Raw genomic sequence first — 19,998 nt, forward strand, 5'->3', positions numbered from 1 at the left:
TGTTGCACTGTTGAGTGGCAAAAGTACTGAGGCAACAAAACTGCAGGAAGCATGTCGTAGAATCCAAGTGGTGGTGAAGCAACAAAATGTCCCGTTGTAGGTGCAGGAGCTTCGATATCCATGTGCTACATGGCAGGATACATGGCCAAGTGGAACAAATGAAGACGTAAACAAAGCTGGCTCGGTGGATGTGAAAATATTTGCACTATGAGGAAACGGCGAGTGAATTCTTTCTTGGGATCACCACTGTGGGATTTCTGTTGGGTTATAGCCCAAGTAAAACACACTCATTTCTGTAAGACTCAGTATATTTCATTACAGACGTCCACATTACAACAGGTCATACAGCCAACTGACCTGGCAAGATGGTGTGGGCAGGTAGGTTACACAGTCAAAGAAGTTGCAATGGCGGAGATATGTCATTCTTACTTGTCAACACCACACTGTACTATAATGTTTGTGTAATCTTAACATTGTAATACTGACACAGTATGACTGACGAATGATGTAGCTATGGTTTAAAAAAACTAATACCCTGCATCCTTCCTTGTCTCTGCCTCTCGTGGACAGTGTCTCTAGGCCTACCATTTACATGCTAGTCACATTCATGTGGATGAGTTATGATAGATCCTGCACCTGCTGCAGAGGAGACAATATCCACAGGAGAGGATAGTACTTGAGATAGGTTAAGTATTTGTTGTACATGGCTCTCAACATTCCATCCCACACACCCAAACAGCTTCCAATCAGTTCACAATAATCAGAGCAATTTACAGCTGCCTGTAAACAGCAACTTTATTTGTATTTCATTATTCATACAGTAAATCATGATTCAGTTCATATTTTGTACAAACAATACAGTATAAGTCAGGATTCCCATACCACATACAAGTTTATTCATACTGTGATTTAGAAAACAATTGGCAACGCAATTATAAAAATAACACAATCACTGAAATAATAGTTTGTTTAAGAATACACGTATGTGATCAATTACACTATATTTTCTTGGTGTTCCAATAGCTCAGAATCAGAATGGAAGCAGTGGTCAAGCAAGTACTCTTTCAGTTTCACTTTGAACCTATGTAAATTTTGTATCTCTTTCAGACAGGATGGCATGTGGTTGTACAATATGATGCAAGTACTTACCGTATTGTCATGCAGGTAATGCTTCTGCCTAGTATCACAAAAGTCAAAATCACAATTACGCTTTACAATATTTTCTTCTCATAAAACCTACTCCAGTCCGGTCACTAACATCACCTATCCCATCAAAGCCATGGCTACCTGTGAAACCAGTCATGTAATTTACAAGCTAAGCTGCAACCATTGTGCTGCATTCTATGTAGGCATGACAACCAACAAGCTGTCTGTCCACATGAAAGGCCACTGACAAACTGTGGCCAAAAAACAAGTGGACCACCCTGTTGCTGAACACGCTGCCAAACATTATATCCCTCATCTCAATGACTGATTCACAGCCTGTGCCATATGGATCCTTCCCACCAACACCAGCTTTTCTGAATTGCACAGGTGGGAACTTTCCCTGCAGTACATCCTACGTTCCCGTAACCCTAATGGCCTCACCCTTCATTAGTCACTGTCCTCACCCATCCAGCCCCCTCCCTGTTCCCATTCCACCATTCCAGCACTACACAGACGTCATTTCACCGCCACACCCAGTCTCTTGTAATTACTTTTTATTTCCCTCCTTTCCACTACTTACAACCCCCCCCCCCCTCCCTTCTTCTCTCCTGCCCTCCGTCTAAACTGCAGCACTTCACTGTCTGCCACCCCCAACATATTATCCCTCCCCCTCTCCGCCCCAGCCTCCTGCCTCCTCCTTAACCCCATCCAGTCGCCGGTTCAATCCCGCGTCCGGCCATCCTGATTTAGGTTTTCCGTGATTTCCCTAAATCACTCCAGGCAAATGCCGGGATGGTTCCTCTGAAAGGGCACGGCCGAATTCCTTCCCCATCCTTCCCTAATCCGATGAGACCGATGACCTCGCTGTCTGGTCTCCTTCCCCGAAACCAACCAACCAACCCATCCAGTCACAACTCCCATCATGCACTGGTGCTGCTACTCGCTGTGTGATTTCAGTTATCTGAGACTGCAGACGTGTGTGTGTGTGTGTGTGTGTGTGTGTGTGTGTGTGTGTGTGTGTGTGTGTGGCCGGAGATTTTCTCCGCTCAGGGACTGGGTGTTGTGTTGTCTTAATCATCATCATTTCATCCCCATCGACGTGCAAGTCGCCGAAGTGGCGTCAAATCGAAAGACTTGCACCAGGCGAGTGGTGTAACCGACGGGAGGCCCTCGTCACATGCCATTATTATTATTGTCTCTAATATTGTTTTATGAAGATTAGTATTTCATAGATATATAAGCAAGGAAGGGGGCAGAAAATTAACACTTTTAAATGTTGGACTAGAGGGGTCGCAGTATTTAGCATGTGTTATTATTCTAATAATCTTTTTTTGTTGTCTAAATTTTCTTCTGCTACTTATGAATTTCTCCCAAAAGATAACTGAATAGATCAATAGTGAATGGATACTGCCATGGTACACTGTGGCCACTTTTTATGCATGGCTTTTATTTTGTGAGAGGATTCTTACAGCATATGTACGTGTATTTAACTTTTTATTTACATTATTCAGGCATTTCTCTTATTATAAGTTATCCTGGGAATGTACACTTAAAAACTTTTTTAATCAGTCTTTCCTTCTTATCCCATCCGGTAAGTCTCCCCTGATCCAGGGCTCTGGGTGACTTTTCTGAACTCGACCCCTTTTCCTAAAGCTCTCCAGTACTTTTCCTTCATCACTCTTCCTTCCCCTTCTACCTCTGTGCTGGAAAAAGGAGCCACTGGCTCCAAGAGCTCGCATATGTAAAACATTGGTATACGTGTGTTCTCTTTGTGCCACTTGGTGAGTAGATTTTTATTTTACTTTTTTTTTTATCTGATTACATTACATTGTCAAAAATTGATTATTTTCATTACTATAAAAACTCTGTTACATTTGCAGATTAGACAGTTTTTTCCATCAGTCTTAAAAATTGTTATTGCTGGGTGGTGGTTCTGTGAAGTGTGGAAACTGATCGTCACTGATTTTTTAGAATTTATTATAAGCTTATTTGTTCTGAACAATCATGTAAAATTTTGTATCCACATCTACATCTACACTCTGCAAATCACCATGAGGAGCATGGCAGAGGGTATGTCCTGTTGCACCAATTATTAGGGTTTCATCTTGTTCCATTCGCATATAGAGCAAGGGAAGAATGATTGTTTGAATGCCTCTGTGCATGCTGTACTTACTCTTATCATATACTCATGATCCCCATGTGGGGGTTGTAACCTGTACCTACAGTAATTTAAAACTGGTTCTTAAAACCCTTTTTTAATAGGCTTTCTCAGGATAGTTCCATTTATCTTCAAGAGTCTATCTGTTCAATTCCTTCAGTATCTCTGTTACACTCCCCCATGGATTAAACAAACCCGTGATCATTCGCGCTGTCCTTGTCTGTATACATTCGATATCCCATGTTAGTCTATCTGGTGTGGTTCCCAAACATTTGAGCAATATTCTACAACCAGTCACATGGGCATGTTTGACCTGTGCCTTTTCCCAAGAGCTGGGCACTGTTTTCTGATCGAGGGATCTCCGACAGATTACAGTTAGAAGATGGACTAACTCAGTCACAAATTGTATTACACTTGCAGCTGTTTTTTGTAGGCTGTCTTCAGCACATGGCTTAATTAGGATATTTGTGTCATCTGCCAATAGTGTTGTTGTCCCTTTAATTAATTTTTCTGGTAAATCATTAACACAAAGAATGAAAAGAATGGGCCCACGGACTGACCCTTGAGACACTCCACATCCGATTTTTTTAGGCATTACTATAAAAATTAGAAATTTTGTACATTTTTATATCTTTGTATTTCATTTGGGTGATCTGTTGAAGATCATTATGGTAATAGAGGCTCCATCTGTTTGGTAGGTCTCATATTCCATAATTACTTAGCTTCCGCAACAGGATGTCATGATCAGTTACACCGAAAGCTTTACAAAGACCAAGGAATATGTCACAAACATGTTGCATATTATCTACTGCGGTTAGAATTTCACCTAGAAAGGTAAAAATAGCTAACACTGCTCATCTACCAATTCTGAATCCATGTTGTGAATCAATTATTGTCATTTCTTTATTTATGAAGGCTGTTAGTCTTATATGAAACAATTTTTCAAGAATTTCACCAAAGCCTGACAGCACTGATACAGGCCTACAGTTTGCAGCCTCATATTTGTCTCCATTCTTGTACAGTGGTGTTACTTTTGCCGTTTTCAGATTTGTCGGGAATATACCACTCATGAACAATGAGTTGAAAATATTTGTTAATGGTTCTGTGATAAATACTGTGTCTTGGTTTGATGATAGTATCTGATATTTCATCAGCATCTGTGGAATATTTATTGAGTAACCTTTCTTAATCATAAGAATTTCTCAGGTATTATAGGAAACATGAATATAGTTCTTGTATAAATATTTGAACTGGAATGTAGTGTATTGCTGTCTGGTTGTGAGTTGTAATGTTTGGTAATCAGGTGTTATTCTGTTTTTGAAAAGTAATTGTAAAGTTTATATGCCATTACTGTGGAGTCAGTTATTTTATTGTTATTTTCAAGAGGTTCTGTGTTGCTATGGTCTAATGATGTAGTACCATACCTGTTTCTTTTTTGTTGATATTAACGGTTGCTTTAGTCTTGTTTCTGGAGTTTTCTATTTGTCTTGTCATTTTCCACCTTCTTTGCTTTTAATGTAACTTGTCAAAGTATTTGTTTATATTGTTTAAAATAGTTAAATAAAAGCAGGATGTGTGAGTTTCGTTGAGTATTCATATAATTTCCTTTTATTCTGGCATGATATTTTTTATTCCTGTTGTGATAAATTTATGTTGATTATGCACAGAATGTTTGTTTAGGTAAAGTTATTTCTAAAAAATGTTTACCAAACTTGTCATCTATGTCCTTTTGGACTGTAAACATCATCCCAGTTTTCTCTTCTCAAGAGAGAACAGAGGTAATCTACATTTTCATCATTGAACTTTTTGTCTGCTGGAACAGCCATTGTTAGTAGTTGGGCATGGCGATCACCAAAACCAGTGTTTACAGTTGCATGTTGCTGGTATAATTATCTGCACCATATTTACGAAAACCTGATCAATGGTTGTTGCAGAAGTACTAGTTCTACGAGTTGGGTTCATTACAGTTCGTTACTTAAGTAGATTCTTGATTTCATCTTTAATTTATAGGGTTTGGAGAAATCAACATAGAAGTCTCCACATATAAAAATATTTTTCTTCAGGGTGTTGAAATTCTCTAACAACTCTCCCAAATTACCGGGTAATCAAAAAGTCAGTATAAATTTGAAAACTGAATAAATCACGGAATAAAGTAGATAGAGAGGTAAAAATTGACACACATGCTTGGAATGACATGGGGTTTTATTAGAACCAAAAAAATACAAAAGTTCAAAAAATTTCTGACAGATGGAGCTTCATCTGAGCAGAATAGCAATAATTAGCATAACAAAATAAGACAAAGCAAAGATGATGTTCTTTACAGGAAATGCTCAATATGTCCACCATCATTCCTCAACAATAGCTGTAGTCAAGGAATAATGTTGTGAACAGCACTGTAAGGCATGTCCGGAGTTATGGTGAGGCATTGGCGTCGGATGTTGTCTTTCAGCATCCCTAGAGATGTCGGTCGATCACGATACACTTGCGACTTCAGGTAACCCAAAGCCAATAATCGCACGGACTGAGGTCTGCGGACCTGGGAGGCCAAGCATGACGAAAGTGGCGGCTGAGCACACGATCACCACCAAACGACGCGTGCAAAAGATCTTTCACGCGTCTAGCAATATGGGGTGGTTCTAATAAAACCCCACGTCATTCCAAGCATGTGTGTCAATTTTTACCTCTCTATCTACATTATTCTGTGGTTTATTAAGTTTTCAAATTTATACCGACTTTTTGATCACCCGGTACTACAAAAAAAAACTATTTTATCACCAAATAGTGACCTACATACACAGATGGTTATACACAGCCCATCCTCAGGAATAGCATTCAAATTGGGGCTGCATGCTGACTGGTGCCATTTTTATCTGAACACTTAACAATTACTTACAAACTAGCCTCACCGACGTGTTTCTCAGTTCAAGATATGTTATGTTACAAAGAGTTCTCTTATGATCTCTAGCTACAACACCCAACAAATTGGTTTGTGTAAATAAAGGGAGGAAAACTTGGCATAAAATTTGCAGATTTCTCCACCATAACCTTGTTTCCCTAAATTTTGTTGACGTTATGCTCACTTGCAAACTTAAGTAACAATGTAAAAAAAACAAGCAGTAATAATGTATCGTAAGAGAATAGTCGACAAAATTTACTGATGCTGAAGGGGGTAACTAAATGGAACGTGACATGACACTTAAAATACAAGGTCTGTTCCAAAACATTCACGAACTTTATCCACAAAATTTTTCAACGCTTACCTTTACTTACACAGTATGGTCTCCATCGAAATACTCTCCTCCACAACTGATACACCGCTCCCAATGCCATTTCGACTTCCGGAAGCAGTCTTGGTACGCTTCCTGTTGGATAGCGCGAAGCGCCGTCTGCAAACTTTCTTTTATCTCATCTATCATTGCAAATCTTCGTCCTTTCTACTGGGTTTCCAACTTAAGTAAAAAAAAAAGTTCTCAAGGGCCAGGTCTGCAGAGCATAGAGGACGAGGCAGCACAATGATTTCGTTTTTTGTGCAATAGTCTCGCACCAACAGAGATGAAGGGGCAGGTGCGTTATCGTGATGCAAAAGCCATGAACTGTCTCGCCAAGTTTCAGGCCGTTCCCTTCTAACATTTTCTCGCAGGCATGGCAAGTCCTGATAGTACCATAGTACAGTTTGTCCCTGTGACACGAATTCATTATGAACTAATCCTTCAAGGCCAAAGAGAACAATCAGCATGGCTTTTACATTTGACCTGAACTGACGAGCTTGTTTTGGTCTTCGAGAAGATTGAACCTTGGTCTCAACATTATAACCGTAGACCCACGTCTCGTCACCAGTTCTCTTAACGAACATCTCGTCCTCATTTGCGCGATCCAAAAGCTCTTCACAGATTGTGAGGCGATGGCCTTTCTGGACTTGACTCATGAGCCTTGGGGCGAACTTTAGATGCTATGTCAGGATTTCATGACATGAGCCAACTGAAATGTTACATCCTTCTGCAGACTCTCGGACAGTCGGTCTTCGACTGGCACGCACAATTTCGTTTACGTTCCTGACATGAGTGTCGTCGGTAGGCATCGCAGGGCGTACTGCACAAGGGTCATCTTTAACTTCCATATGGCCATTTTTAAGCTGTGTAAACAACTCGTAACACCGATTATGGCTTAAGCAGCCATCACAGTACGCTTACTGCATCATATGGCGTGTCTCTAAAGAGTTTCGCGCAAAATGCAATGCAGACGTGTTGCTGCTCCAACTCTGCCATCTCGAAATTCGCAAGCTGTGCAACACAACATCCTACTCAAGACAGCACTAAACAGTACCTAACAGACATGCAATAATGGAGTTACACATGAAATACTGGCGTATGCAGGGATGCCAACCGCATTCAGCCCCGGATCTACGATATTTCCGAACCGGGCCAAAAACTTTACGGTGTCCCCACCCCCCCTCATTCGAGCGTTTCAGATAGGACGTCAATTTTTTTTTTTTTTTTTTTTTAAATCGATTTTTCAAAAATATGTTCATTTTGCAGCATACATCTTTCTGAAGAGTTTGATATATAAAACATATATGTTTGTGGAAATGTAAGAATGTTAATCGGTCTTAGTGTGCCAAAGTGCAGTGCCACGCCTCTTCACACAGCCTTCTTCTATCGCACGTCACTGTATTTCGCTCTGTGGAATTGAAACGTGTTATTTTGTAATGGAAACCATCAAACAAATAATCAGGACAGTGGAAATTAAAATGTTCTGTGGTGCTTCTCCTGCTCCCAGTCGGCCGGTTTGACATCCTATCCTCCTTTAAATACCTCATAGTTAATACTGGGTGAGGTTATTTGTGAGCGGGAGAATAAGAAATCTTCAGAAAAGTTGCACTCTTTATTGCTTATTAGCAACTAAATTTCTCTTTTGTGTGACATGAAGTTAAATATAGGAAACATAAAACCAGGAAAGACAAGAGACAAGCAAGACAGCACACATTTCCTCATAGGTCCCAGCATTTTTTCTCTTTAATCTTGCTACAGTTTTACACGGCGTGCCTTTCTTTCTGCAAAAGACTCTATTACCTCATCAAAGTCCGCCAAACTTTACATGCTACATGAAAAACCAAAATGTCGCTGTCTAACACTGAGAAAGCTGTTAACAGGAATAGTACTCCAAGACTGGTGTGGTTACTTGATTTGGTTACATCTATTTTGTCACTGTTTGCTAGAAAAACGAAACAGGCCTTCCTAATATTGCAGCAAATGTAACACACGCCAAATATGTGAAACTGCTTACGTACAAGCGATCATGTTTAAGTACTTCATTTACATAAATAACCCGACAGAACATAATTCACGAAGTACCAATATCAAATGCCTGTTAGGCCTACTACAAGCGAAAAGTTTTATGTTTGGAAATAGTTTCACATTTCATTCATACGTTTCAGTTTCTCAAGCATGAGATCGACAAGCAGTGGTACAAAATCTTTATATAAATTTAGAATCGTCATATTCTACCATATAATTTAGTGATGTCCAGCCGGCCAGTGTGGCCGTGCGGTTCTAGGCGCTTGAGTCTGGAACCGCGTGACCGCTACGGTCGCAGGTTCGAATCCTGCCTCGGGCATGGATGTGTGTGATGTCCTTAGGCTAGCTAGGTTTAAGTAGTTATAAGTTCTAGGGACTGATGACCACAGATGTTAAGTCCCATAGTGCTCAGAGCCATTTGAACCATAGTGAAGTCCCCATTTCTTCTCCTTCCTCGTTCTAACAAACAATGTTGTCATCACTAATTCTGTAACTATTCCTGCCATTGTCGTAACTTATTCTCCGGTTAACTTCACTAACCCTGCCAGAATCACAGGTTATGTTATCCTGCGTTTATTCTCCGGTCAGGTGTTATTACTTGCCTGTACAACGCATTTTCCGCACTATTCCGAGAATAGAGCTTCAAGCGACTGCTAGCCAGGGAGTGTACAACTGGTGGTGTAGCGATCTGTCAAATTTTTGATGCACTGTGAAGATAATATGTAATCTTTCTCACCTGTTATTCCTGTTAGTTGTTTATTTCCATCCTGGTAGTCTGAATCTGTGGACTTCGCTAATAAATATAACAACGCTGATCTTTCGCACACCCAACCACCACATAAACAATCAGCGATTGGCATTCATCCGTTTTGGTTTATTCGGCTCGGCTCGTATAACCTCGTTCCCTTTTGTCAGCCGGAAAGTTTTTTTTTTTTTTAATGCGATGGGGATTCCCCTAGTCAATCAAGTATTCGTGCGGCTCGCAATTCTAAGCCGTATTTTATAGTAATATGCCTGTAGCAACTAATACCCGAATTCAAAAACATAAGGTACCGTTAACAGCTACGTAAGGATCTATCCCGTTCAATAAAAAACAGCAGTACTTACACAGACAGTAATAGTTTAATATGTGCTTAAATTTATCCCACGTTGGCGAATTCGGCTGCTTGCATGTAGCACAAACCACACTGATCCCGACTCGTTTTTGATAGTGACTCAGAATGGTCAAATTGCTAATAAGCACCATCCTTTCTGCACTCTTCCCATGCATCCGTCAAGTGACGTGAACATTATAAGACTATGCACAGCAGGTGAACTTTATTTTCACAGGGATAATGTGGACTCGAGTCAAAAAGACATGCACACTGTATTCTTTCTTTTGGTTTATTGAAAACTAATCAGCATCACTTTATGGTATTTTCTGCACTGTTAACCACTTTGCACTTACTGTCGATCTCATTTTTGAGATGTTTGTATTCCTTTTTGCATGCTTCAAATACTGCATTTTTATATTTTCTGCTTTCATCAATTAAATTCAATATTTCTTCTGTTACCCAAGGATTTCTACTAGCCCTCGTCTTTTTACCTACTTGATCCTCTGCTGCCTTCACCACTTCATCCCTCAAAGCTACCCATTCTTCTTCTACTGTATTTCTTTCCCCCATTCTTGCCAATTGTTCCCTTATGCTCTCCCTGAAACTCTGTACAACCTCTGGTTTAGTCAGTTTCTCCAGGTCCCATCTCCTTAAATTCCCACCTTTTTGCAGTTTCTTCCATTTTAATCTACAGTTCACAACCAATAGATTGTGGTCAGAGTCCACGTCTGCTCCTGGAAATGTCTTACAATTTAAAACCTGGTTCCTAAATCTCTGTCTTACCATTATATAATCTATCTGAAACCTGTCAGTATCTCCAGGCTTCTTCCATGTATACCATCTTCTTTTATGATTCTTGAACCAAGTGTTAGCTATGATTAGGTTGCACTCTGTGCAAAATTCTGCCAGGCGGTTTCCTCTTTCGTTTCTTACCCCCAATCCATATTCACCTACTATGTTTCCTTCTCTCCCTTTTCCTACTGACGAATTCCAGTCACCCATGACTATTAAATTTTCATCTCCCTTCACTATCTGAAGAATTTCTTTTATTTCATCATACATTTCTTCAATTTCTTTGTCATCTGCAGAGCTAGTAGGCATATAAACTTGTACTACTGTGGTAGGCGTGGGCTTCGTATCTATCTTGGCCACAATAATGCGTTCACTATGCTGTTTGTAGTAGCTTACCCACAATCCTATTTTCCTATTCATTATTAAACCTACTCCTGCATTATCCGATTTGATTTTGTATTTATAACCCTGTATTCACCTGACCAAAAGTCTCGTTCCTCCTACCACCGAACTTCACTAATTCCCACCTTATCTAACTTTAACCTATCCATTTCCCTTTTTAAATTTTCTAACCTACCTGCCCGATTAAGGAATCTGATATTCCACACTCCAATCCATAGAACGCCAGTTTTCTTTCTCCTGATAATGACATCCTCTTGAGTAGTCCCCGCCCAGAGATCCGAATGGGGGACTATTTTACCTCCGGAATGTTTTACCCAAGAGGACGCCATCATCATTTAACCATACAGTAAAGCTGCATGCCCTCGGGAAAAATTACGGCCATAGTTTCCCCTTGCTTTCAGCCGTTCGCAGTACCAGCACAGCAAGGCTGTTTTGGTTAGTGTTACAAGGCCAGATCAGTCAATCATCCAGACTGTTGCCCCTGCAACTACGAAAAGGCTGCTGCCCTCTTCAGGAACCACACGTTTGTCTGACCTCTCAACAGATACGCCTCCATTGTGGTTGCACCTACGGTATGGCTATCTGTATCGCTGAGGCACGCAAGCCTCCCCACCAATGGTAAGGTCCCTGGTTCATGAACACATTACTGCACTGAAATTGTGCACAAGTTATATATATATATATATATATATATATATATATATATATATATATATATATATATATATATATAAGAGGGAAGGAGAGGGAAAGACGAAAGGATGTGGGTTTTAAGGGAGAGGGTAAGGAGTCATTCCAATCCCGGGAGCAGAAAGACTTACCTTAGCGGGAAAAAAGGACGGGTATACACTCGCACACACACATATATCCATCCACACATATACATATAAGACCGCCTCCAGTGGTGTCGCGACAGGCGTGAATGGAGGGACGAATGGAGACGTGTCGTCTTCAGCGATGAGAGTCGCTTCTGCCTTGGTGCCAATGATGGTCGTATGCGTGTTTGGCGCCGTGCAGGTGAGCGCCACAATCAGGACTGCATACAACCGAGGCACACAGGGCCAACACCTGGCATCATGGTGTGGGGAGCGATCTCCTACACTGGCCGTACACCACTGGTGATCGTCGAGGGGACACTGAATAGTGCACGGTACATCCAAACCGTAATCGAACCCATCGTTCTACCATTCCTAGACCGGCAAGGGAACTTTCTGTTCCAACAGGACAATGCACGTCCGCATGTATCCCGTGCCACCCAACGTGCTCTAGAAGGTGTAAGTCAACTACCCTGGCCAGCAAGATCTCCGGATCTGTCCCCCATTGAGCATGTTTGGGACTGGATGAAGCGTCGTCTCACGTGGTCTGCACGTCCAGCACGAACGCTGGTCCAACTGAGGCGCCAGGTGGAAATGGCATGGCAAGCCATTCCACAGGACTACATCCAGCATCTCTACGATCGTCTCCATGGGAGAATAGCAGCCTGCATTGCTGCGAAAGGTGGATATACACTGTACTAGTGCCGACATTGTGCATGCTCTGTTGCCTGTGTCTATGTGCCTGTGGTTCTGCCAGTGTGATCATGTGATGTATCTGACCCCAGGAATGTGTCAATAAAGTTTCCCCTTCCTGGGACAATGAATTCACGGTGTTCTTATTTCAATTTCCAGGAGTGTATGTGGGAATGACCAGCAACAAACTGTCCATTCACATGAATGGACACAGGCAGACAGTGTTTGTTGGTAATGAGGATCACCCTGTGGCTAAACATGCCTTGGTGCACGGCTAGCACATCTTGGCACAGTGTTACACCGTCCGGGTTATCTGGATACTTCCCACTAACACCAGCCTATCCGAACTCTGGAGATGGGAACTTGCTCTTCAATATATCCTCTCTTCCCGTTATTCACCAGGCCTCAATCTCCGCTAATTTCAAGTTGCCGCCACTCATACCTCACCTGTCATTCAACAACATCTTTGCCTCTGCACTTCCGCCTCGACTGACATCTCTGCCCAAACTCTTTGCCTTTGAATATGTCTGCTTGTGTCTGTATATGTGCGGATGGATATGTGTATGTGTGCGAGTGTATTGTTGTTGTTGTGGTCTTCAGTCCTGAGACTGGTTTGATGCAGCTCTCCATGCTACTCTATCCTGTGCAAGCTTCTTCATCTCCCAGTACTTACTGCAACCTACATCCTTCTGAATCTGCTTAGTGTATTCATCTCTTGGTCTCCCTCTACATATATATATATATGTCTGCTTGTGTCTGTATATGTGTGGATGGATATGTGTGTGTGTGTGTGCGAGTGTATACCCGTCCTTTTTTCCCCCTAAGGTAAGTCTTTCCGCTCCCGGGATTGGAATGACTCCTTACCCTCTCCCTTAAAACCCACATCCTTTCGTCTTTCCCTCTCCTTCCCTCTTTCCTGATGAGGCAACAGTTTGTTGCGAAAGCTTGAATTTTGTGTGTGTGTTTGTGTGTCTATCGACCTGCCAGCGCTTTCGTTCAGTAAGTCACATCATCTTTGTTTTTAGATATATTTTTCCCACGTGGAATGTTTCCCTCTATATATATATATATATATATATATATATATATATATATATATATATATATATATATATATATATATATATATATATATATATATATATATATATATATATATAAAATTGAGCTGTTGGTTTGGAAAAGTGCAATTCTGGACATGTGGGGTGTCGCACTGTCCTGCTGAAATTGTTCAAGTCCGTCGGAATGCACAATGGATACGGATGGATGCTGGTGATGAGACAGAATGCTTACGTACGTGCCACCTGTCAGAGTCGTATCTAGACGTATCAGGGGTCTCATATCGCTCCAACTGTACACGCCAGACACAGGGCCTCCACTAGCTTGAACAGTCCCCTGGTGACAAGCAGCGTCCCTGGATTCATGAGGTTGCCTCCATACCCGTACAAGGCCATCCACTCGATATGATTTGAATCGAGACTCGTCCAGCCAGGCAACATGTTTCCCGTCATCAACAGACCAATGTCAGTGTTGATGTACCCAGGCGACGCGTAAAGCTTTGTGTCATGCAGTCATCAAGGGTTCATGAGTAGGCCTTCGGCTCCCACAGCCATATCGATGATGTTTCGTTAAATGGTTCGCACACGGACACATGTTTATGGCACAGCATTGAAATCTGCAGCAATTTGCAGAAGGTTTCACTTCTTTCACACTGAACGATTCTCTTCAGTCACTGTTGGTCCAGTTCTTGCAGGATCTTTTTCCGGCTGCAGCGATGTCAGAGATTTGATATTGTACAGGATTCCTGGTATTCACGGTACACTAGTGAAATGATCTTACAGGAAAATCCCCATTTCATCGCTACCTCGGAGATGCTGTGTCCCATCACTCGTGCGCCGACTATAACACCACGTTCAAACTCACTTAAATCTTGAAACCCGTCATTGTAGCAGCAGTAAACAACCTAACAACTGCGCCAGACACTTGTCTTATATTGGCTTTGCCGACGGCAGTGCCGTATTCCGCCTGTTTACATATCTCTGTATTTGAATACGCGTGCCTATACCAGTTTCTTTGACGCTTCAGTGTATGTAGGTTACCGACTAACAATCAGATCATTGCATATGCGGAGCGAAGTGCCGCCCCGCAGGGTCGGTTTTGGCGCTTCGGCAAAAAAAGTCTGGCCACTGATCTCGATAATAGTGTTTGAAGGTAAAACTGAAAGTTTGTGTTTATAAAATGAAACATAAGTGGAAATGTAGGGCAAAGTGCCTGTAATTGAAATTGCAATTTAAGATGGAATAGGCGGCAGCAGCATTGAATTGTCTTTGGGTAGCCTACACCGGATTCATAAATACGATTTAAACAACAACAAAAAATGGCTCTGAGCACTATGGGACTTAACTTCTAAGGTCATCAGTTCCCTAGAACTTAGAACTACTTAAACCTAATTAACCTAAGGACATCACACCCATCCATGCCTGAGGCAGGATTCGAACCTGCGACCGCAGCGGTCGCGCGGTTCCGGACTATAGGACCTAGAACCGCTCGGCCAATCCGGCCGGCTACTATTTAAACAGGTAAATTACTTGCTTAGATGATTTTCTGAATAAGTATAGTAATTATAATTAGTTATTTTTACTTACAAATTGCAGCCTGCAACGGCCTGCAGCCAATTTAAAAATGCAACATTCGTGGATGTAAGTGAACTTGGAAAAAGATTCTACACAACTCACGGCCTCTGTCTCAACAGAGGGGGAAAGGAAATTCACTACTCGCAAGATTTTAGAAACGGTAAGTAAAAAATTGCATCTGAAGCACGATATCTCCGAAGCTATACCCCTCCTCAACGACAAATGTGTTGCGTATCATTCTATAGACAAAAGGTTGTGATAACAGAAATGACATCTCTCAGGGCTGGAAACATTTAGCCCTACGCCAGATGAGCAGAAAACTATACAATGGAAGCACCCACCAATTCTGAGCAAGGTAAGGAAATCTGCAGAAATGATGGGTTGCAATAAGCCAACAACGGAGCAGCAGTAACGAGGCAGCCATATGGATGTGTATCCAAGGAGCAGAATGCATTCGGAAGTCAATGAGACAAAAGAAAACTCCAGGCACCTGCACAGATGATTTCTTTAGGACAGGATCCCTCCAAACAAAACTCAGGTATGTGATGTAAAAAAATGCCCTTAGCAAATTTGGGTGTTAATTTAAAATCTAATAGGCAAATAAATTGTAGTTACAAGTATCTCTCCATATACCATCGGAATGTTCAGTAAATCACGAACAAGGTTTTAGGTATTGAGGTTTTGCTATAAACATACAACTACCTTTTGTCAGTGTTCTATGTTTGTCAGAACACTTTTTAAAAGCAGATCAGATTTCTTCATTTCCAGTACCAGGCTACACACTTGCAAACTACTTCTGTAGAAGGAATCACAAAAATGGAGGTACTGGTGTTTTAACTAAAAGTGGGCTGAAATTCAAAACTGCTGACAGTTTTCAGTATCTCAATGCAGAAAGAGATTTTGAAGCAACAGTTGTAGAAATCTGTGGTGCAAATATAGTTGTCATGTGTATCTATCACTCTCCAAACGGGAACTTTGAGGCATTTATCAATCAACATGAAACATTACTACATAGGTTACATGTAGGCAAGAAATCAATAGTACTGTGTGAGGGATTCAACACTGACTTTCTTGCAACAAGAAGGCGAAAAGATCTGTAGCTCAACCTAACAGATACTTTCAATTTAAAACAAACAATTACAACCCCAAAAAGAATTACAGAAACCTCTACGACTGCAGCAGACCAAATATTTGTTAACACACTCTATACAACAAAATGTGTAAATATAAATTTTAGTGACCATGAAGTCAAAGTGGTAACCCTCTCAGGCTGTTTACTATCTATCCAAAACCATAAAATAAATGTGATTGCAAGAAGGTTCAACACACAGAGTGTAGAAACATTCAGTCACTTATTATCAAGAGAAAGGTCAGAACAAAAAGTTTGAAAAGTTCTCTGATATTTTCAGCTACTATTTGAAAGAGCATTTCCTCTGAAAACTCAGGTGGTAAGGAAAGTCTCAAACAACAGGCAAAGAAAATTGCTCAGTTACTGAAGAAACCACAACATATCCCCTCTCCTTAACAGTTATATTGCAAAATACAGTCAGGTGCATAGAAAAGTCAAACATCAGGCAAAAAAATGGCCAATGACAATTTTATATCAGAGGCAGAAAATAAAAGCAAAGGAATCTGGAAAGCAATGAAGCACGAAGGAAATAGTAAAAAGGAAAATATCAACCTGAACTGTGACAACAAGAGAACTACTGACCCGCAGGATATTGCAAATCTGTTCAGGGAATGTTATGAAGAGAGTACAAAAATCTAACAATGAACAATAAGAGAGATAGCCCAATCAACCAACAGTACAAAGGAAATTCTAGCCTCCATTCTATCTGTTTCTATGAAACATCCCCAAATGACTTCCGTCACATAGAAAGAACCTTCAGAAAAACTGTTCTCAGCAATTGATGGTATTCCAGACTTCGTCATAAAGGAATGTGTTGTAAACATTGCAACGCCCCTTGTAGACATAATCAACTCATCCTTCTCGGAGGAACATTTCCTGAATGTCTCAAAATTGCCAAAGTGATCCCTATTCATAAAAAAATTGACAAAGCAAATGTGGAAAAGTATACACCAATCAATTTATTATCAGTTTTTTTTTTTTTTTTTTTGTCAAACTCACTGAAAGAATCATGTATAATAGGTGAATGGAATTTTTGGATAAGAACAAAATACTCACTGATGCCCAGCATGGTTTTCAGAAAAATAAATCTATGACTAGTGCTATATTATAATTTCTTGCAAAATGCTCTAAAAGCACAGAATAATAAACAAAATGCTGCTGATATTTCCTCAGATCTTAGCAAAACTTTTGACATCTTGGACCACAGAATACTGTTGGAAAAATTTCAGAAGTATGGGATTAGAGGCACCACATTAAAATGGTTCTCATACTACTTCACACTGAAGAAACAGAAAGTAGTAATAACACATGAACTAAATGATAGCACTAGACCCTATTTTTCAGATGCAGGAATAATCAAAGGCGAAATCCCTCAAGGATCCATTCTTGGGGCTATCCTTTCCCTTCTATATCATAAATGACATAGATGTAAGCACAGAATAGCGAATACTTACCTGGTTTGCAGATGACACTAGCATCCTTCTTATGTGGAAAACACTAACACAGGTATGAGGAAACATAAATAAAGCTACAGACCAGCTAAATGACTGCTATGGAGGAAATAAACTAGTAATAAACACGCCCAAAACAACTGATCTTAATCACTGTTTTCAATCACTGTTTAAAAGGGAAATCCTGTAACACCTCTGCGACAATAAACGCCAGTGGAATTACAATCTCACTGGAATAGAAACTTTTAGTCTTAGAGCTTCATGATTTTAAATGGCAGACACACATAACAAAAATAAATACAACACTAAAAAAAAAAGTATGCTGCAGTCTACGTTTACTTGCATACACTGTTTGAATTGCATACTTTGCACAGTTCCACAGTATTCTACAGTATGGAATTATAGTTTGGGCTTCCACAACTTCTTGACCCAAAAAAGAGTTATAAGAGCAATGCACCATGCACAACAGACTGATTCCTGCAGGATCCTCTTTCAGAAGTCTTCAATACTCCTCTCCCCAGTCTTTTTATTCTAGAAACTTGTAAATATGTACGTAAGAATTTCTTAAGAGATACAGAAAAAATTTAATGTACATTAACATAATACCAGGCAAAATGGCCCATCTCCTGTCAGTAAGGCCAATACCCTTTGAAACTTCCACTACAAATTGCGTAATACAAATGTATAATGATCTGCTAGATAAAATAAAAGTTTATTCTTCATTTTCACTGTTTCATAAATCCATAAGGGCATTCTTATTAGATCACTGCTTCTATTCAGTGGCAGATTTTTTAAACCATATGAAGTATAACAGACCGGAAGCAAGAATATGCAAAAACTGTGCTACTGCTGCTAGAGCAAAATTAAAAAGAATGGATTTATTGTACCACTGAAATAAATTTTGTTGTGTGTGTGTGTGTGTGTGTGTTCGGCAGCAAGTTGCAGCTCTTTTCGTTCAGAGCCACATTTGCTTTTGTAATAACCTTGAGCACGCTTCTTTGTATGGGAATTTCACGCTGGATCTGTAATGGGCGTCTGATCTGGATTACAACTATAATTTGACAGAAATTCCACTAGTTTATGACGAGTGTGCTTGGAACAGTTTAAAGCTAGGAGCATTGTTAATATTTGTCCTTCTTTTGAATATATCTTAACTCGCCCCTCAGAAAGAAAAGCGACCCATAAAAAACCTTACAGTAAAGTTATTTCATATAAACTAGTAAACTACTCTAATGTGAATCGTTGCCTGAATGCAGAAAATTCGAAACACCTAACTGATGCGCTTACTTATGATTGATTAAAGTGAGATAAGAATACCACTACCGGTAATAAAAACAGTTTTATTCACATTATTACGCTATTAGAATGCCAGCCATTTCCTGGTATTAGCTATGCTCATTCGCGATAGTGGTTTGCGAACGACAGACCCAGTTTGAAGTAGTGCTGGTATTTCATTTGTGTAGCTGAAAGTTTGATTACATTTCTTAGTTTTAACCATCAGAGACTCAGCGTACTCAGCGTTTCATTTTGGTCGCTAAAATGTATTCCGATATCTTACTTTGGCAGTCAGTCGACCAAAACGAATAAGCCCTGATTACACACGTTTTACAATTGTCAGCTGTGTAGCTACATTGCGGGTAAACAGCGGTGTACTCACCAGATGTCGCTGCCTGCGAAGCACGCCTGGAACTGACGATCACAAGGCGCGTCCGTTGACTTGCAGCAGTTGCACAAGGTTGTAAGTTGCTTTTCTGTGGCCTCATGTGGCGCAATTCCCGTAACAAGCTGTTTGCAAATCTACCTACGTTCCTGAATCGTCGTCCTTCCGAATGCGAGTCCAGTGTGCTAACAACTGCGCCACCCCACTCGGTCTCTTGTTTTGGTATTTACTTGTCGGAAAAAGGGGTTACCAATGGTGTATAGTACCTCACTCTACAAATACATCTATACAAAGCTCCTGAAAGTTTCTGAGTGAGAAGATGCGCAAAATGTTGTTGCACTGTACCGGCAAATTGCCAACACGTCGACGCATTAGTTCACTAAATTGAAAATGTGTTACTCTTGGAAGCTGACATTAGTTTACTTCCGAGATATGCTATCTCACTGTTAAAAAGGAAGGACAGCGTCACTCAATAAAATTAAACTCTATGTGACAACTCTTCTAACCAAGTTCACCATAGCAATTAGGTAACTCAGCTGTTAGAGTGGTAGACCGTCGAATTTTAGAAGATTACGTCCACAGATCACTGGCTCGAATCCAGCCAGAAAGAATATTTTTAACTTATTTGTAAAATGACCCAACAGTCCTCTCATGTGTAAACCAAATCACACTTACAAAACTTAGCCACACCGATCGGGAACAGAGTATGTTTGTGTTTTCTCGCTCTTTAC

General features: G+C 40.5%; 1 protein-coding gene across 1 annotated transcript in view; it reads right to left on the reverse strand.

Annotated features, from left to right (window-relative positions):
* LOC126243066 (serine/threonine-protein phosphatase 6 regulatory ankyrin repeat subunit C-like) overlaps positions 1-19,373 on the reverse strand; it is a 293,793-nt gene extending 274,420 nt beyond the window's left edge. Inside the window, exon 1 of the mRNA XM_049948136.1 lies at positions 19,265-19,373. The gene's annotated coding sequence lies outside the window, so the exon portion shown is untranslated. The remainder of the gene's footprint in view (positions 1-19,264) is intronic.
* Between the last annotated feature and the right edge of the window lie 625 nt (positions 19,374-19,998).

The sequence above is a fragment of the Schistocerca nitens genome, chromosome 1 (genome assembly GCF_023898315.1).
Source record: "Schistocerca nitens isolate TAMUIC-IGC-003100 chromosome 1, iqSchNite1.1, whole genome shotgun sequence".
Lineage (NCBI taxonomy): Eukaryota > Metazoa > Arthropoda > Insecta > Orthoptera > Acrididae > Schistocerca > Schistocerca nitens.